Here is a 19,828-nt window from a genome sequence, read left to right as displayed (position 1 = left end):
TCTGTTCATATCCTCTGCCCATTTTTTAATTGGGTTGTTTGTTTTTTTATCGTTGAGTTGCATGAGTTCTTTATATATTCCTGACAGTAACCCCTTATTAGGTGTATGATTTGCAAATATCTTCTCCCAATTGGTAAGTTGTCTTTTCGTTTTGTTCATGGTTTCTTTCGCCGTGCAGAAGCTTTTTAGTTTGATGTAGTCCCATTTGTTTATTTTTCTTTTGTTTCCCTTGCCTGAGGAGATGTATTAAAAAAAACTTCTGCTAAAACCAGTGTCAAAGGATGTACTACCTACGTTTTCTAGGAGTTTTGCTGTTTCACATCTTACATTCAAGTCTTTAGTCCACTTTGACTTAATTTTTGTATCTGGTGTAAGATAGTGGTCTACTTATAAGTGGTCCTTTGCTTGTGGCTGCACAGTTTTTCCAACACCACTTATTGAAGAGACTTTCCTTTCTCCATTGTGTGTTCTTGGCTTCTGTGAAAAACAGTATGGAAATTCTCAAAAAATTAAAAACAGAACTACCATATGATCCAACTATTTCACTTCTGGATATTTATCCAAAGAACATGAAAACACCAATTCAAAAAGATATGTGCACCCCTATGTTCATTGCAGCAATAGTCACAGTAGCCAAGACTTGGGAACAACCCAAGTGTCCATTGATAGATGAACGGATAAAGATGTGGTGTATATATATATATATATATAATGGAATACTGCTCAGCCATAAAAAAAATGAAATCTTGCCATTGTGACAACATGGATGGACTTCAAGAGTATTATGCTAGGGAAATAAGTCAGACAGAGAAAGCCAAATACCGTATGATTTCACTCATATGCGGAAGATAAAACAACAACAACCACCACCCAACATAAATACAGAGAACAGACTAGTGGTTACCAGAGGGGAAAGGGGTAGGGAGAGGGCAAAAGGGGTAAAGGGGCACATGTATATGGCGATAGACAGCAACTAGACTTTTGGTGGCAAACACGACGTAAGCTATCCGGAAGCTGAAATATAATGATGTGCACCTGGAACTTACATAATGTTATAAGCCAATGTAATCTTGATTAAAAAAGAGAGAGAGAGAGAAAAGAGCTGTGGGACTACCGCCACCATTAACCAGAGGCAAAGCCAACTGGAAGATTCTGGAAGCTTAGGTCCTTCTTATGTACAGGTTTACTTCTTCACTTTCCAAGTGTTAAGCTATCCTTCCTCCATTTGTCTCTTGTTTTCACTGTGTCTTTCTCAAGTAATATCCTTGCGTAGGGAACGAATTATTTTTCCAAAGCGAACTTGGGTCTTCCTTCTTGCTTATTTTAGCATAAACATTGTTAAGTGAAAGAAAACCAGTGTTCACTTATGAACTAGAACCCTGTTGTGGAGAGAAAGTGGTTTGGGAAATGTTTGGAAAATTAGGGGTACATCCCCCAAACCCTAAAAATCCATGCTCTTTGACCTGTAACCTCACTACTTAGAGTGTATCCTTGAGGAATAGTGGACAAGTGCACAAATATGTATGCACAACATTGTTGATCTTATCATAGTAAAAAACTAAGAAATAACCTAAAAGTCCAAAGATAAAGGATTTAGTAAATTAATTAAAATTATTCTTACAATAGAATTTTATGAAAATTAATCCATTAAAAATGACAATGTAGATCAACATTGACTGACAACTAGAAGCTAGAAAGACGTTAGAGATTTATTAACTGAAAATAATAGCTTATATAAATGCATTATGTAGAATTTTTAATAAAAATATCTGGAGCCCAAAATCAGCAAAATGTAAATCACAATTATCTGAGAGCACAGTGGGAGGAATTTCTGTGGGTTTAATTATTTTTCTTTCTGCTTGTCTTTATTTCCTAGTCCTTCTGCAACAACTATGTATTACTGGCATGACTACATATCTATACTTCTTTCAAATGTGCCAGGGCGAGTTTACCAGCTGTCCTCCAGATTAAGCAGAGGAAGACAGAAAAATTGTTGAAAAAAAAGCTATTGGAGGGGCTGGCCTGGTGGTGTAGTGGTTAAGCTCACGTGCTCGGCTTCGGTGGCCCAGGGTTCATGGGTTTGGATCCTGGGCACAGACCTACTCACAGCTCATCAAGCCATGCTGTAGTGGCATCTCACAACAAAGTGAAGGAAAGTTGGCACAGATGTTAGTTTAGTGACAATCTTCCTCAAGCAAAAAGAGGAAGATTGGCAACAGATGTTAGATCAGGGCCAATCTTCCTCACACACACACACAAAAAAAAGCTATTGGAAAAAACAGTAGCTAAGTTGAAAATTATGACCCACAAGGTATATTTTACAAGGGGACGTCCATCTACACTCCCATCTTCATGGTCTCATCCAGTTTTAAGACATTCAGTAATGTCTGGATGCAGATGATTCTAATGCGTCCAGACCTCGCCTCTGAAATCCAGACTGGTATTTCCAACTGACTACTCAACATCTTTATTTGCTGTCTACCAGGCATCTCAAAATTAACATCCAAAGGGAAATTAACATCCTTATTTTCACTCCCCCATTTGCTCCCCACATAGCATTCCCATCTCAACTTCATTCTTCAGGTTGTTCAGAACAAAAACCTTAGAGTCATCCTCGCCTCCTTTCTTCCTGTCGTACCCACACCCACTTTCTCAGGAAGTCTGTTGCCTCCACCTGCAGAATATATCCAGGAGCAGATCAGTTTTCACCACCTTCACCACTACCAGCCTGATCTGAGCCACCATCCCATCTTGCCTGGATTACTGAAATAGTCTCCGGACTAGCCTGCCTCTGACCATCCTTGCCCCCCACCACTCTTTTCCCAAGATGGCAGCTTGACTGATTCTTTCACATTTTGAGTTATAGTATGTCACTTTTCTTCTCAAAACCCTGCTATGGTGCCTACTTGGAGAGAAGAGCCAGATCTCAACGATGGCTTTCAAGGTCCTACGCCATCTGGTTTCCTGTATCGCTCTGGTCTCCTCGTCCCCCACTCTCCCCGCTCACTCCCTCCACTACAGCCACTCTGGCTTTTTTACTGTTTCTTGACCACACAGACGTTCTTGCCTTAGGGCTTTTGGACTAGCTGCGCTTTTGCCTGGAATGATCTTCCTTCTTATGCCCTTCAAGTCTGCTCAAATATCCCTGTGACAGATTGGGTGTCCCAGGCAGCAGCCTTGGAGCTGGCAACTGGCATGCGGAAAGTTTCAGGCGTGCTCTTGGGGTCAACTCCTACAGCAGGGAAAAGGAAGCGAGATCGGTCTGTGAAGCGGTCTCAACAAAGTGGTCAGCCAACCCCACGAGGAGCTCTGCAGCTGGCAGGCCTTTCAGAGCCGTGCTGAGTTACGGTGGGGGGCCCGGCCGTCCTATCGCTGTTTTGACCAGTCATAGGATGAGGCAGCCCCAGGGGAGGGGCTTCAACGGAGGCAATTCTAAAGGCAGGCTGAGCCGAGGGCTGTCGGCTGGCAGCACTCCCAAGCACTTGGGGAAAGAAGTCCATCCGTCCTGATGGGAATCACAGATGGAGCATTACAGCATCCACTGCGATCCATCTCTTGTGTGCGCGGATCTGCTGCCTCATATCGGTTCGGGGAGCAGCTCCTTTAGAATTCCAGGGGGCTTCTTTCTTGCGAGAAACTTGTAAGAGGAAGGCGAAGGGGAGGAACCACAGCCCCCGACACTGCAGATTGTTTGGGGGCTACAACTAATATTCATTTTCCCCCTTACCCCTATTTTCCACTCTGGATTCCCCTCACACACAAATGGCACCTCTACTGGCACAGGTGGCTTACCTGGCCAGGCGACCCAGACCCTCATCTCTGAGGGATCTGTTCCCTGGTCACCATGCTTCTCAGACACGGCGGTTGTACTTGCCCATTAGCTGTCAAAATTGGGGGAGGGAGTACCAGGAGTCACCCAAACAGATCACCAGCATGCCAAACATGTTCCTTCTTGCCCCCAGTGTGTAATAGCAGTCCCACCTTCTCTGACTGCCCAGGGTCCATTACCCCTGCCAAAATGGTGACTCTTTCTCTTGTCTGCTGGTCATTTAGCACAAACAGCCTGAAGTACCCAAGTGGCAGCCATAGCTTATAGTTCAGTGAGTCTTTTGCTGTGGCCTCTGGTGGAAGCATTTCTCCTTTTGTAACCGGGACCTCTAACCCCGCGGAGCCCCGAGTTGCAGAGACAGGAAGCACAGATTCCCCAAGTGGATCATTGAGAGCGACGGTAAGTGGAGTCATTCATGCTTCCACCTCTTGGTGCCCAGATGGAAAAAGTTTGTTGTCATTCTTGAAATGCCTCGGAGTTGATGCTTCGACAGGCTATTCCACCCCTCTCTCTGACTAGAGAGTGTGGTGTATGTATCATGCTCACGGGCCTCCTCTTGTACCTCTTGCTGTGCCATGGGCCACTTGGTCTAACGCAATGTGACATGGGATCCTACGCTGGCGGGTTGTACACTCTGTAAGCACTTGGATTGTGGCACTGGTTGAGGCCCTGCACAGCGAAGAGGCAAAGCCACCCCTGGAATATCTGTCTCATTCTTGCAAAATTAATCGCAGAAAACCAAACCAAAATGAAACAAAACCTTAGTTAAGTAAAATAGGGCTGTACTTTCGCACCATCAAAATACTTTGCAACCACTGAAAACTAAGTTTTAGAAGACTAGTTAGTAACGTAGCCTGTGCTGTTCTGTGAGAAAAGCTGTTTACAAGACGTTCTGTACACAAAACCATCAGTGCAATCTGATTTTGTAAATCTATGTGGCATTGAAAAATAGTCAATAAATGCTAGCTGTTATAGTCCATTTCTATTAGGGTCCCAGCTCTTTTCTTATACATTGAGGGAGCTATATATCACAATCATAACACATGTTAATCACTTATGTGACACAAATTTAGTGCAAACTTTCCGAGTCTGTTGACGCTTCATTTGCACAGAAGTTTTAAATTTTAAAATATTCAAATCTGTTCATCTTTTCCTCACTGGTAGCTTCTCTTGCTTTAAGGCCATGAAAACTGTCATTCCTGCACAGACCTAATAAATGTTATATTTGCTACTAGTTTTTCTATTAAAAATTTTTGGTCGCTACTCTGTGCAAGGTGGCTGGTTTGTCTCCTCAAGGGACGACACCAAAGAAAGGACTCAGAGTCGGTCTCTGTTGCTGGCAGGCTGGAGGTGCAGTGGTAGGAGCTGGATCAGTCTCGGCCAGTGGGAGCCCATGTTGGCGCATCCATAGCCTCCATCCCTCCCACCATGGCTATTCCACTCATGCACCCGTCATACTGGCATTTGACGGCCAATGACAGAGGCGGGTTGACTTCACCTGGCCGAGTCATTTTTGTCTACCTGGTTGTTTACTATTTCTTCGTCAGTGGGCACTATCTCACAGGCATTATCATGATAACCAACTGTCTTTACACTGCACGCCCAGTTCCCTATGTCCGTCCAAGTGCCCCTACCGCAGACTTCTTTGTCCCAATCTTCAAATCATTCTCTTTCAAGGCCACTGACCAAGACATTCACAGGTACCCGTAAGTCTTTGTTTAATCTAACACCAAGCCACTTCCTTTTTTACACGAACTACATGACAGATTTGCTGCCTGAAGGTCTAGCCATTGAGAGGATTTCTGCTTACCACCGTCTTTCGAGGTCACCCAGAGTGATACGGTAGTGCAGCTGCCATCCACTTTCAGTCTGCACTCACATATCAAGACAACCCATCCAGGATCCACACTTAGGATTTTCCCTCTTCTGTTAACTGGTCATAACTAGTTATCCAGGGGTGCACACGGAGCCATAGGAGTGAGCTGAGAGAGAGGCACTGGTGTTACAGCGATGGGTGGCAGGTGTGTCTGGGCTACCAACTTGTGCAGATCGCTTATGCCCTTCAGCCCTGCTCGTGGTTGATCCTGGATGTACCATTTCCATCTTATGGTGGACTACTTCTGGGGCAGCCTGACCTTATTCCAACAGATCTGACAGAACCCAGCTCATGACAAGCAGTTCTGGCAGCCTAGTCATTTGCTGTCCCACGGTCAGTGTTCTGTCTCTATTAGAGCCTAACAGCATGCCAAGAGCTTTCTAGAAAGGTATTTAATTCTCTGCTGCAGATGGCATGGCCTTGTTCCAGAACCCTGGAGATCTGCATTGTGCTTCTCCCGGTGGGACTTGTCATGCATTCCACACGACGTCTTTTCCTACAACTGATACCTCTAGTAACATGGAGTCTGCCAGATCATATGGTCCAAGCAGCAGGACTGCTTGCACTGCAGCCTGGACGTTCTCGGCACAGCCCTTCCTGCTCTTGGCCCTGCTTAAAGTTGACAGACTTTCATGTCACCAGGTGTAGGGGTCAAAGTGATATTCCCAGGTTTGGAATATGCTGCCTCTAGAATCCAAAGAGACCCACAAGTGTTGGGCATCCTTCTTTGTGGTGGGAAATGTAAGAGCCAACAATGTATCTTTTACTTTGGGGGGCTGTCTCAGCATGCCCCAGACCACTGGACCCCCAGAAACCTTACTGACGTGGCAGATCTCTGAATCTTTTTTCTCCCACTCTCTGGAATGCATGTGTTAACACAGGACTGGAATGCACTAGTGACTTCTTTCTCAGCTGATCCAATTAGCATGATGTCATCAATATCCAGCCAGTCCAGGTCTCTCAGGAGCATTGACATAGTCCTGAGGCAAGACTGTAAATGTGTATGTTGTCTGTTCCGAGTGAATCAACTGTCCTGATCCTCTTTTTGGTGGGATGGAAAAGAATGCATTCATCGGCTCAGAGGCCACGTATTATGCACCTGAGGACACGTTAATTTGCTTTAGCAAAGTTATCACCCCTGGCACAGCAGCTGCAGATGGACTACTGCTTGCTTGACCGTAATCTATTGTCATCCTCCAAGATCTGTCTGACTTTTGCAGGGTGCAAAATGGTGATTAAATGGAGACATGAAGACCACCAGCCCTTAGAATTCCGAATTACTTTTGTAATTACTTTGTATGAATTGCTGTCATCCCCCCTGGGATGTGCTATTGTCTTTTATTTACTATCTTGGCTGCTGGAGCAGGAGCGATGAAGGAAAGGAAGTGTCAAAGCCTTCCACTTGGCCTTGCCACAAAATAGCTTTTATTCTCCAGGCCAAGAAACCAGGATATGTCCATTCTAATTACACCTTCAGGGACTGGGGAAATGACCACCTCGTGGGCCTGTGAACATGGTGGACACACTGGGGGCCAGACCCAGGCCAGCCTACCTTAACTAACTGGCCCCCATATGCACTCACTCTAACAGGGGTCTCATGATGATGCTTCAGGTCTCAGGGTCTCAGCTCGGACTCCAGGCCCAACAGGCCTTGAAAGAGCATTCCTTTTCCCAGTGTATGGCTACCCAAATAAAGGGGCATGGTTCCCTCTGGGGAAAGACCTGGGAAATGCCCACCATGTACAGCAACGTGGTATTACAGGGTACTTCCTACTGGGGACCTTACCTCTCTTTCAATCCACGGGTTCTGGGTCTGAAAACGACCTCGTTTCTGGAAACTGAGCAAGAGCTCCTGACCTTTTATTGGGGTAGCTGTCCTTGGCCTCCTGATCAGCCATTCTTGATCTGTTGTGTTTGTTGTTGGACAGACTGAGCAGAACCCTTTTGCCCAGTTACTTTTGTGTGCAACTCTTTGTGTCTCAGTCCCCTGGCTGCCACTCCAACCTTGCTGCTTATTATGATAACTGCATCTACCTGGCTTCCGAGAGTTAACGGCCACATCTGCTCCCTGCCGTTTCAGGGTCCAATCATGCCCATTGTCATTAATGAGACTAGTTCTGTAACGGCATCTCCTACCATTGGCTCTGGCCTATAGACTCTTAGTGACCCTGGTGCCCCTCTCATACCCACCATACACTCACTGCTTCGGGGTATTCTCCAGGCCCTTCTACTGAATATAGTCATCCGGCAGGCTTTTCTGCTGCACAGAGTACATCAATTCTAGGATGGCCACTTCTCCAGGCCTTTTATCCCCTTCTTCCATCACCTGTCGTGGTGATTCTGGCATTTCCACCTCACATAGTGTAGACCGTCCTTTTTTTCATGCTTCTAAGAGCCAGCCTAGCAGTGTGTTCACACGGTCACTCTGGAATCTTGCCATGGTGTTAAATCCTCTGTCCCGAAAGCCAGCTCCCAAATTGGGAATCTCTTCCTCTTCCAGCTGTACGTTTTGCCCCTGTTGATCTCACACTTTCAGAATGGGTCCCCTGTGGACTCTCCCAGCAGTTCCTGGTGTCTGTGTTGGTGGGCTTGGCAGCTCTTTGGGGATAGAAGTTCTTTCTCCCTTATCAGGCCCAGCGTGTCCTGGCCAGGTTATGCTGTGACGTCATCCTAGTTATTGGCCTAGTGGTTGGAGGGCAGATGGCGGCAGCTTCTACAGGGGTGTGTTGTCTTGCAGAGGCGAGTCCTCTGTATCATCTCTAAGCAAGGAGGCAGTGCTAGCCCTTCACAGGGAGAGCTGGGCCACTTCTGCAGGCTCAGAGGTCTCAAGTAATCTGGAAATTCAAGATTTGGGGGAACGTCAACTCAGATATTCATATTGCATGTGTCAGGGCCCCATTTTTTCCCAGTCAGGGCCCCATCCTTGACATAGCAGGCCTGTCCAGGTTGGGAGTTTAACCATCTTTGTCTCTCTGCTACTCTTGTGGTCCAGCCGTGTGACTGCTCCTCAGCTTTCCTAGCCTCCAGGTACAGGTGATGAGTATCTCCTTAAATGCTCGCAAGGAGGAAGTTTTAAATGGCTGATTAACCCTTCTCAATATTTCAAAGGGCTAATTATTCCTAGCAAAAGCCAGCCAGTTCCACTGTCCTCATGGTTATCATTTCCCCCATATTTCTCAAATGCCTGATATACTGCACCCACTCGTGCATTCCCTTCCACCAATTCCAGTTCACCATCAGTGAAAGTTTTAACAATTTCATGGCCACCTCGTACAGGGACTATCTGTACACCACCGGCTACCATCAATGGGGTCCTCATTGCCGGCTGGAAGGCAGGTGATCTAACGTCAAAATCCCACCTCCATATCTGCTTTCTTGGCCCACTGCTGGTGCCAACAGGCCTGGTTGAATTCCCAGGGAAGCAGACGCTGAGGCAGATATTAGCACAAGAGAAGTCTCTTAGGAAGGGCTCTTGATGTCAACACCTGTGGAAGGGAAGTGACGAGGGCAAGACTGCATTCAGGGAGGAGTTGGTGGACCACAGTGCAGTTGCAATGAGGCCTCAGCCTTGCCCATGCGAAGATCTGAAGCTGGGATGACCCTTCGGACTAGTGTCAAGATGGGGCAAGGGAGCAGGCCCTCGAATCTCCACATTGACCAATCATCGGATGTGGGCTGCCCCAGCAGCCAAAGTGATCTTAGGCAAAGTGCCCTTCTTCATCCAAAGAGGACTGACTGCTGAGGGCTGTCAACGCTTCCAGCAGCTGAGGGAATAGTCTTCAGTCCTGAAGGGGTAGCCAGACAGCGTCAGAGCATCTACTGTTATCATGATAAACAGACAAATAGACCTGACTATCTACTACTCAATGAGTAGCAAACCCTCTTCTCCAATAGATAGCACTTATCATCTTCTAACATAGTATATAATTAACCTACTTATCACATTTATTGTTTAGTATTGATTTCCCTTGCTTAAAAATATAATTCTAAGAAGATAGAGACTTTTGTTGATTTTTTCACTAACATATTCTAAGCACCTAGATAAGGACCAAATGACCACATGACAGGGGCAGAAAAAATATTTGTTGAATAAATGAACAAATAAATAAATACCTAACTCATTGGGTTATTGAGAGGGTTAAATTGAGTTGATGAATGTGAAGTATTTAAACAGACCAGACGCACAGTAACCACCATGTTACTGTTATTATCGTAGAGTTCAGAGTCTTAGACTGACATGGTAATAGTGATTGTCTCTGACTAGTGGGAGGATGGGTAATTTTAATTTTGTTCTTTGGAATTTTGTATTTTCCAAACTTTGTATGATGAGCACATTTAACTTTGGAATCAGGAAAAAAAATGGTAATTATTAAATTAAAAGAATGTTTAGTTGGGATTTTCTAGACGGTAAAGAGAATGAAGGTCCCTAATGGACATCATCTCTCTGCATCAGAAAGAACAATTGATGGGACAGCAAGTTTCCAACGGTCTTTCCACTGGACCTTTGCATTGCTGGGTGCCTAGGACTGTGCTGGCCCGGAGCAAGCCCTCAGTAAATGTTTGATTGAAAATTAAAGACAGGGACGGAGATTGGCATGATGAGAGTTAGGAGGTATCCATGCTACTGTTGAAATCAGCATTGTCAGACCAAAGGGGATTAAAAATGAACTGTTCTAGTCTCAGTTTTATCTATATCTGGTCTCAGTTTATATCTCTGCCAAACAGATAATAAATACCTTTTCAGGAACCCTCATCCACTGCTGGTAGAAATGCAAACTGGTGCAGCCACTATGGAAAACAATATGGAGATTTCTTAAAAAATTAAAAATAGAAATACCATACCGTCCAGCTATCTCACTACTGGGTATTTATCCAAAGGACATGAAATCAACAATACAAAGAGATCTATGCTTCCCTATGTTGATTGCAGCATTATTCACAATAGCTAAGACGTGGAAGCAACCCAAGTGCCAACCAGATGATGAATGGATAAAGAAGATGTGGTATATATATATATACAATGGAATACTACTCAGGCATTAAAAAAAAGACAAAATTATTCCATTTGCAACAACGTGGACGGACCTTGAGGGTGTTATTTTAAGCAAAATAAGCCAAAGACAGACACTCATATGTGGAAGATAAACAAATACATGGATAAGAGAGAACAGATTAGTGCTTCCCAGGGGGAAGGGAGTGGTGGGGAGGGAAGAGGTAAAAGGGCACATATATATGGAGATGGATAAAAACTAAGACAACTGGTGGTGAGCACAACGCAGTCTATACAGAAACTGATATATAATAACGTACCCCTGAAATTACACAATGTTGTAAGCCGATATGACCTCAATAAAATAATAAAAATAAATAAATAAAAATAAAAATTTTAAAAACCTGAAAAAAAAAAGGATAATAAATACCTTCTCCCCACTCTGAGCTGTTAGTGACCTCATAGCACTGCTTCAAGAGAAAATGACTTCAGTGCTATCAAAATCCCAGCTGCCTTTTTCATGGACGTTAACAAGCTGATCCTAAAATACACATGGAAATCCAAGGGACCCAGAACAGCCAAAACAATCCTGAAAAAGAACGAAGTTGGAGGACTCACACATCTGGACTTCCAAACTTACTGCAAAGGTACAGTAGTCAAGACAGCGTGGCACTGGCATAAGGATAGATGTATAGATTGATGGAATAGAATCAAGAGCCCAGAAATACACCCTCACATATGGTTAATTGATTTTCCAGAAGGGTGCCAAGAATTCAATGGGGAGCAAAATAGTTTTTCCAACAAAGGATGTAGGGACAACTAGATATCCTCAAGCAAAAGAATGGACAGTCAACCATATAAAAATTACTTCAAAGTCAATCATAGACCTGAATGTAAAAGCTAAACTATAAAACTCTTAGAAGAAAACATAGGGATAAATCTTCGTGACCTTGGATTAAGCAATGGTTTCTTAAATATGACAACCAAGCACAAGCGACAAAGCAAAAAAATAGATAAATTAGACTTCATCAAAATTAAAAACTTTTGTGCCTCGAAGGATGCCATCAACAAAGGGAAAGGACAACCCACAGAATGGGAGAAAATACAGCTGGCCCTCCATATCCCCAGGTTTTGTTTACCCAGATTCAACCAGTTTCAATCTGGGTTGGTTCAATTCACGGAGGTGAAACCTGTGGCTGCGAAACCCGCAGACATGGAGGGTCAACTGTATTCATCGTACTACACCATTTATGTAAGAGACTGGAGCACCTGCAGTTTCGATATCCACAGGGGTTCCTGGAACCAATCCCCCAAGGTTACTGGGGATGACTGTATTTACAGATCATATATCTGGTAAGGGGCTTATATCTAGAACATATAGAGAACTCTTACAACTCCACAATAAGAAGACAATCCAATTTAAAATGGGGCACGGGATTTGAATAGATGTTTTTCCAAAGAACATATGCAAATAGTCAACAAGCACAGAAAAAGATCTCAACATCATTGGTCTCAAGGGAGATGCAAACCGAAACCATAATGAGGTCCTTCTTCCCCCCCAGGATAGCTACAATGAAAACGAGAAACAAAAAACAAGTATTGGGGAGGATGTGGAGAAATCAGAATCCTCACACACTACTGGTGGCAATGTAAGATGGGTCAACTGCTTTGGGAAACAATTTGGCAGATCCTCAAACTGTCAAACATAGAATTACCACATGACCCAGAAATTCTACTCTTATGTAAACACCCAAGAAAACTGAAAACCTATGTTTACACAAAAACTTATACACAAATGTTCATAGCGACATGATTCCTAATATCCAAAAGGTAGAAACAACCCAGGGGCCGGCCTGGTAGCATAGTGCTTAAGTTTGCGTGCTCTGCTGCACCCCAGGGATTCACGAGTTCGGATCCTGGGCATGGACCTACACAGTGCTCATCAAGCCATGCTGTGGCGGCACCCCATAGACAAAATAGAGGAAGATTGGCAACAGATGTTAGCTCAGGGCCAATCTTCCTCATGAAAAAGAAAACAAAAAACAAGAAACAACCCAAATACCCACCAAATAACAATTGGATACATAAAATGGATTAAGAAAAAATTCATACAATGGAATATTATTCAGCCATCAAAAGGAACGAAGTACTGATAGCTACTACAACATGGATGAACCTTGAAAACATGCTAAGTGAAAGAAGCCAGACACAAAGGCCACACGTGGTATGACTCGGTTTATATAAAATATCCAGAATAGGCAAATTCATAGAGATAGGAAGTAGATTGACAGTCACCAGGGATGGGGGACAGGGATGAGGATAGCGGTGGAGAGGAAGGGGTAGTGACTCCTGTAGGGTTCCAGTTTCTTCCCAGAGTGATGAAAATGTCCTAAAATTAGATAGTAGTGATGGTTGCACAACTCTGTGAATATAGTAAAAGCCAGTGAATTGTACCCTTTTGAAAGGGTGAATTTTAGGGTATATGAATTTCATGTAAATAAAGCTTTTTTTTTTTTTAAGTTAATGACATAGAGCTGTCTCTTGAACCAGAGCATTGGAGGCTGGACTAGTGCAAACCTTCAGGGGGCCAGGAAGTCCCTGCAGGGCCATGGGGCAGCCGAGCCTTCTTCCTCACAGTGCTGGTGCTCACATCCCGTTTCCCCACATGACATTCTTGCCTCTGTGCCCTCTATCAGGTTGCTAAATGGCTTTCAGAGCCTGAATTAGCCCGCAGCCAGAAGACCTGCCAGCCACGCTGAGTGACTCTTCAGAAAGGGCCCGGCTCCTCCATTCCAACAGCCCATCCAGGGGGCGTCTGGTCTCTTGCCTGGAGTGTCTCCACCCACCGCAGTCCTCAGCGCCTCCTTCTCCTGCCGCCTCCACGTAGGAACTTCCCGGTTCCTGCAGGCCCCTCTGTCCCCCACAGAATTACAAACGTTATCCACTTCACCAAATCTCATTCATCAAAAACACCACGCTGGGTGATTTTCTTTAAGAACAGATTCCTGAGGTTCACCCGCTGAAATTCTGAGTCAGTGGGTCTGGGGCGGGCCTGGGAAGCTCGAAGTGCCCTCAGGTGATTCTGATGAGCAGCCAGATTTGGGAACCTTTGATCCGGTTCACCCTACAGCATCCCCGCCGAGCAGTTGACTCAGCTTTGCCAAGGGATGTTCCCTGACTCACAGAGCCTGAGTTAGGTGCTCCACCCAAGGGCGTGGAAAATGCTGTGCTCATCACTACCCCCATCACCAGGCGAATCACGGATCATCATCGCCTGTTTAAACGTCTCACTCCCCCACTAGACTAAAAGCTCTTTAAAGAAGGGGACTGTGTCTTGTTTAATGTTTTACCCCCAATGCCTGACTCATAGCAAGGAGTCAATACATTTGTTGAATGAATGAATGAACACCACCAGCAATCTACTAATATAGTCATTATCTAAGGTGTAACGATTGTGCTTGTAAAGCATTTGGTACAAAGAATTTCGCAGTGACAATATTTATTTGGATATGATATAAAGGGAATCAGAAATTGATGGATATATCAGCTCTGAAGATCTGACCCAAAGCAAGCTGCCCTTTGGAGAGAATGATCCAGCTATTCTCTCAAGAGAATCATTTAGGAAGACGGACCATTTACTACAAGGGTTTGAAGTGTTTCCTATGACCGAGAGCAAGCTGTGAACTGGCCTCTGTTGCCCGTAGGTGCCAGGAGAAAGGACAGTAGGAGCGGATCGTTCCCCAACCCTGAGAGGCCTCAGATTCAGCCATCCATCCGGTGAAACGGAGGTTCAAGTTTTGAGGGGCCTGAAGCTTACACAATTTTAGAGGGCCTCTTAAAGAAAGATCTTTTTTCTCTATCACTCACAAACATCCAGTGCCAGGACCCAGGACATGCTCATTTTTATGGTGCCACATCTGACCCTGATCTTTTGTGACGTGCCAGTTGAGGCTTCACAGAGGGTGGCAGGAGTATTCCCGGGAGTGAGTCCTATACCCGGACAGCCAGCGATAACTTAACTCTACACTTCAATGACAGCGTGCCCCATAAACATGTCCCCCACACCCCATACTAAATGTATTTCCCATGCAACTTCCTCTTAGCTGGATCCCCAAATGCCCATGGCCACTTCAATGTCACTTGATGTGAGGGGAAGATGATGGAGGGAAAGTTTGGGTAGAGACAGAGATCTTAACTAGTTAAAATAGCTTACTTTTGAAACTTTATAAAAACATTTAACCATGAAAGCACATAGTAGGGCCCTTCCCAAAGCCTTGAAAGGGGCAAGTGAAGCCCCAGGGAAAATGGGTGTATTGGCCACCAATGCCTAACTCTCAATAAATATTTGTAGAATGGATCAATGAATGATAGAGTGAACGAAATATTTTAGAACCAAAAACTGTTATGCTACTGAGATTTGCTAATCAAAATGAAATTCAATGCAAATTATAAAGTTGCTCCAAAAGCGAATGAAAAATTACAGGGATGTTAATGACATGGGTGTTGCACCACAATTTTCCGGGATCCAGCAGGAGGACTATTGTTCTGACATGTATTAGCATTGGCAGGTAACCAGAGATTCCTCCTCCTTTCTGGAACTAAATTGGCACTCCAGCCAGTACACCTCCAAGGCAGGCCCTTCCTCAGGTCTGAAAGGTGAGAACAGGGAGAGACAAGCGAGAACCAGTCCCCAGCTCTGTGTCACCACCTCCTCTGCTTCTGCTCCCTGGCTCCCAGGAGCTGCTGGGGAGGTGACCTATCATGGGCTCATTTGTCACACCGTCCCTCGTGGTGGGCAATCTCTTCCTCGCCTCTAGCCCCTCCGGTGCCACCCCCATCTCCTAATTCACAGAGATAGAAGACTATGCCCAGTTTCCCATCACCAAACCTGCAGAGTTCCCTGCATCTGAGTCCATTGCCTCTTCCTCTGTTCCTGTTGAGATGAACAAGTCCCAGCTCCACCATTTACCAGCTCTGTGACACCAAGAAACTGAGGCAACTGTCTGGGCCTCAGTTAAAAATCGACCCCTATTTAAAAATGGGAATAACTGTATCTATTTGTTTAGATTGTTGTGGGCATTAAATGAGAGGGACATAAAAGGCTCAACAGAGGACCTGACACGAGAAACTTTCTGGAACTGTATTACTGTTATCATTTAGTCCAGGTTCTTCCTGGGTGTTCTGAATTCTATCCCATCTTGCCTCGTCAGGAACTCCATTCCTGTCAGTTATTCGCTCTCCCTATTTCTTCGACCTTTCTCCTATAGGCTCCTACACATCGACATTTAAGGAAATTCAATTTACTCCAATTTTTAAAAATGACGATGCAATTAAAAGCTTTCCTTGACCCCACCTGCCCCTCTATCTGTCATTCTATTTTCTCCTCTACTTAATCTTCCTTAAAGAGTGGTCCTGTCTCATGGTCTCTCCTTCCTCCCTTCCTTTCTATACTCACCCACCACTCCTCTGAGCCAGTCTTATCGAGATCACTAAAATCTCCCTGTGGCTGCCAGAGCCAACGGACAATCTTGAGTCTTTTCTTCCCTGATGTCTCAGCTGCTTCTGACATTGCCGATTGTCCCTTCCTTGAAATGCGTTTTCTTCCCTTGACTTCCATAGCATCACGCTCCTTAGTCTTTACTTCACACTTTTCCGGAGCCCCCTCCTGGGTCTCGCGGATGAGTCCCTCTTCCTCTGCGGGTTCTTCAGCCTCTGCCCTTCCCTGAGTGGTCATATTCTCTCCTGTTCTAGCCTCAGTCTGGCTCTTTTCTTTCTCTCCCCTCTCCCTTGGTTCACCCCCCGTGACTCCAGGGCTGCCATTATTATCCAATGCTGGAGACCAAGAATTCAGTGCCTGCAGCCCAGATCTCTCATCTGGGCTCCAGACGCTGCATCCAGCTGTCTCCTTCCTTCTCCACTTACATTCCCCACAGGCCCCTGGAAGTCTAATCTTCAGAGATAGGCTTATCGTCATTCCCCATAAACTAGTTCGTCCTCCCGTTTCCCTCTTTTGGAGAATGGCACCACTCTTTACCCAGTTGCCCAAACTAGAAACTTGAGAGTCTCCCTTCACTTCTCTCTCCAATCAATTAAGGAGCCTTGTCAATTATTCCTCCTAGAAGTTCCTCAAATCCATTAACTTCTGTTCTTTTCCACTGTCACTACTCTCCTGATTGGCCTCTTTGTTTCCAAACTCCCTCCCTCCCCACAGGATAAAACCCAGGCGTGGAGCGTGTTGGGTGGGGTCTGGAGGGATGGGCTGGGCTCCTTGTGGTCTGGCCCCTGCTTACCTCTCCCCCCTCCAGTCTTTCCCGCTCCTGGCCACCTTCTCTTCCCTCTCACCGTACGGCTCCACTTTCAGTTTCCAAAAACGCTGAGCTCTTTCTTGCCCTTGGGCCTTTGATCCTGCCACTCGCCCTGAATGGAATGACCTTTGCAGCCTTTCGTTCCTGACTAGGGTTGGAGCCATCTCTGACAGCCCCCATATGTACCCCCATTATAACATTCCGTTTGTTGTGTTCGAACTGCCTGTTTGCCTGTCTGTCTCCCCTCCCCTTTACAAACTGCTCGAGGAGGGGACGGAAGCTCTCTTGTTCACTGCCGTATCCCCAAGGCTTTAAGAAAAGCCTGGCACACGGGAGGTGTTGGACACCTAATTGCCTGATGAACTGATGACCTGCTGGGTCTGCTGTGCGTCCGGGCAGCCGTTTAAAGGAGAGTCCTCAGAGTTGCTGAGTAACCTTTTTAGGCACGTCTTTGCTGATATCTCAGCACTTGCCCCAAACTTTCTTTCCACTATTATCGAGGCTCAAATTCTGACACGGAAACCCTGGGTATTCTGCCTCATCTTCCCCATCCTCCAATAAGTTTATTGAGGACCCAGTCTGTGTGCAGCCCTGTGCTGGGGGAGGAGAGGTGACCAAAAAGTCTAAGATGTGGTCGCTCAACTCAGAGATCCGATGAAAAGAAACACACATGAAACAGTACGGAAGAGTGGATGGCGGAATACAAGTAAGTACCGAATTACATGGCACAGGCTAGACTTCCTGTCAGGGAAGTGGAAGAACACCGAGGCTAGACAGCCCAGGGAATGTTCAAGTTTAAGGTATGAGCTGAGCTAAACTGTGTATAATGGGCAAGATTTTGGGGGGGACGTGAGGTTAGGGAGCAAGTGCCAGGTTAGAGTAAGACATGAGCAAGGGCTCCCATCTAAGCTCCCTTCAGACTTTTTTTCACACTAAAGTGTAAGTGACTGACAAGAGCTTAAAATGTAGCCTAGAAACTGTACTTGCATTTTACATCAGGGCCTTCAGCTTAGAAGATGTAGTCCTAATGACAGAATTTCAGGCATCTACCCCGAGCTGGAGAAGAGTATTAGAGTAAAAAACATATATAGTCATTCCTCTCTCTCTATTTGGTTTGCAAGTTTTCCTATATAAGAACCAGGCACAAATACGCCAGCTCTGCTGTGCAAATATTTTCCTTGATATGAGGTCAGAGTGCTGTCTCAGCCTGCCTCAGGCACACGCAACCTCGCATCCTCCCCACGGGCCGTTTGTTCTCAGTGTTGTTCCATGTCAATCTCTGTTCAGAGTGCTTTTATATCCCAAGTGTTATTTTAATCAAAACCATGTTTCATTTTTTTTTTTAAATCCTCTCTTATTTGGCACAGAAATGGCTCTCTTGTGTATTGTGAGTGATACTCCCAGATACCATATAGTGTCTCAAAATGCTTCGCATAGAGTCGCCCTGCTTAACCTTTCACAACAACAGGGTGAGGTAGGTTCCACTATTGTCCACATTTACTTAAACACAAGGACACTGAGGCACAGACAAATTAAATAACGCACCCACGTTAAATAACTTGCTGTGAAGTTAGGGCGAGAGGATTCCGCTGCCAGCCTCTGCCAGTGGCTGGCGGCGGTGGGGCTCCTGCAGCTTTGGAGATGCTCGCGTTTGATTAGCCTAACGACAGTTTGTGGTATCGAACCTACAGCCATGCTTCTCCAACTGTCTGCATTGAAGGACAAGTTTTATTTTAATTTTTTGAGTTTCCAAACCATTGAGTGACAACACTTTCAAAACTGCTATAAAAGTTTCTAAATGCGCACTTGCAATTTCTATACTTATCTCGTTGCACGTTAACAACAGACAATTTGCAGATTTGCAGACTAGCACCAGTTTGAGGAATACGTTTTAGTAACACAAATGCATATTATCAGCAAAATTGGTTTCATGCTTTTAAAATTTCATTTCATTCACTCAGTGAATATTTGTGAAGTGCTGACTACACAGCGTGCAGTAGGGCAATAAACCAGGTACAGTAAACAAGAACATTAGGGCCTGGACAAAGCTAACATTCCAGCAGGGGAAGCCAACTTGAAACAATTCACTGAAAATCAATTAACTTTTTAGATAAATGCTAAGAAGTTTAGAATACTTGGAGTTCTTATCAGGGGGCCCCAAGCTTGTCTGACAGGTCAGAGGATGTGGCTCAAAGGAATCTTTAATCTTAGAGCTGAACAATAAGTAGAGGGTGCTAGGCCCAGAGTGGGGAAAGAGGCTTCTGGGCAGAAGGAAGGGTATGTGCAAAGGCCCTGAGGCAGAGAGACAGATAGGAAATAAACAGGGACGGTGGCCTGCAGGTTTGTAAAGCCATGCATGCCAAGGGCTTTATATTTTGTCTTAAGAGCTATAGAAAGATTCTGGAGGATTTTGAGCAGGGGGGTGAAATGATCAGATTTACCTTTTAAAAATAACAGTCTTACTTTCCCATTAATTTAAACATGACAAGTTTTCGTAACAATTGTAATGGGGAATAACAATCCATTTCAGACATTTTTACATTTGAACAAGAAGTTTGGAACTGCTCTCATGTAGCGAGGGTTCTTTGTGGTGACTGTACCTCTAAAAACACACGGAGACAGCCACTTACTTCTCCAAAGGGGTCAGTGTGTTCGACCTCTGTGCCCTTCCCTCAGCCCCGCCATCCTCACAGGAGCATCTTAAGGAGAGCAGCTTTGTGATGTGTCACTAAATGGCATCCATTCCTCCCTCTTCTGCACTAACAGAACCACACTTTTGTTCAAGCCGGCGTACTCCCAGCTCAAATGCATTTTTCAAGCCTATTGAG

The 19,828-nt window shown here is 45.1% G+C and overlaps 1 long non-coding RNA gene across 1 annotated transcript; it reads right to left on the bottom strand.

The window, feature by feature from the left end:
• Positions 1–1,711: 1,711 nt before the first annotated feature.
• Positions 1,712–17,045, bottom strand: LOC139042576 (uncharacterized). Its single transcript, XR_011499474.1, has 3 exons — positions 16,986–17,045; positions 10,442–10,493; positions 1,712–9,490 (listed from the first exon to the last, which is right to left on the bottom strand). It is a non-coding gene; the product is annotated as an uncharacterized lncRNA (long non-coding RNA).
• Between the last annotated feature and the right edge of the window lie 2,783 nt (positions 17,046–19,828).

Source organism: Equus asinus, chromosome 30 (assembly GCF_041296235.1).
Source record: "Equus asinus isolate D_3611 breed Donkey chromosome 30, EquAss-T2T_v2, whole genome shotgun sequence".
NCBI classification, from domain to species: domain Eukaryota; kingdom Metazoa; phylum Chordata; class Mammalia; order Perissodactyla; family Equidae; genus Equus; species Equus asinus.
Note: the sequence above shows the minus strand (reverse complement) of the source record. Positions and strands in the feature narration are given on the sequence as shown.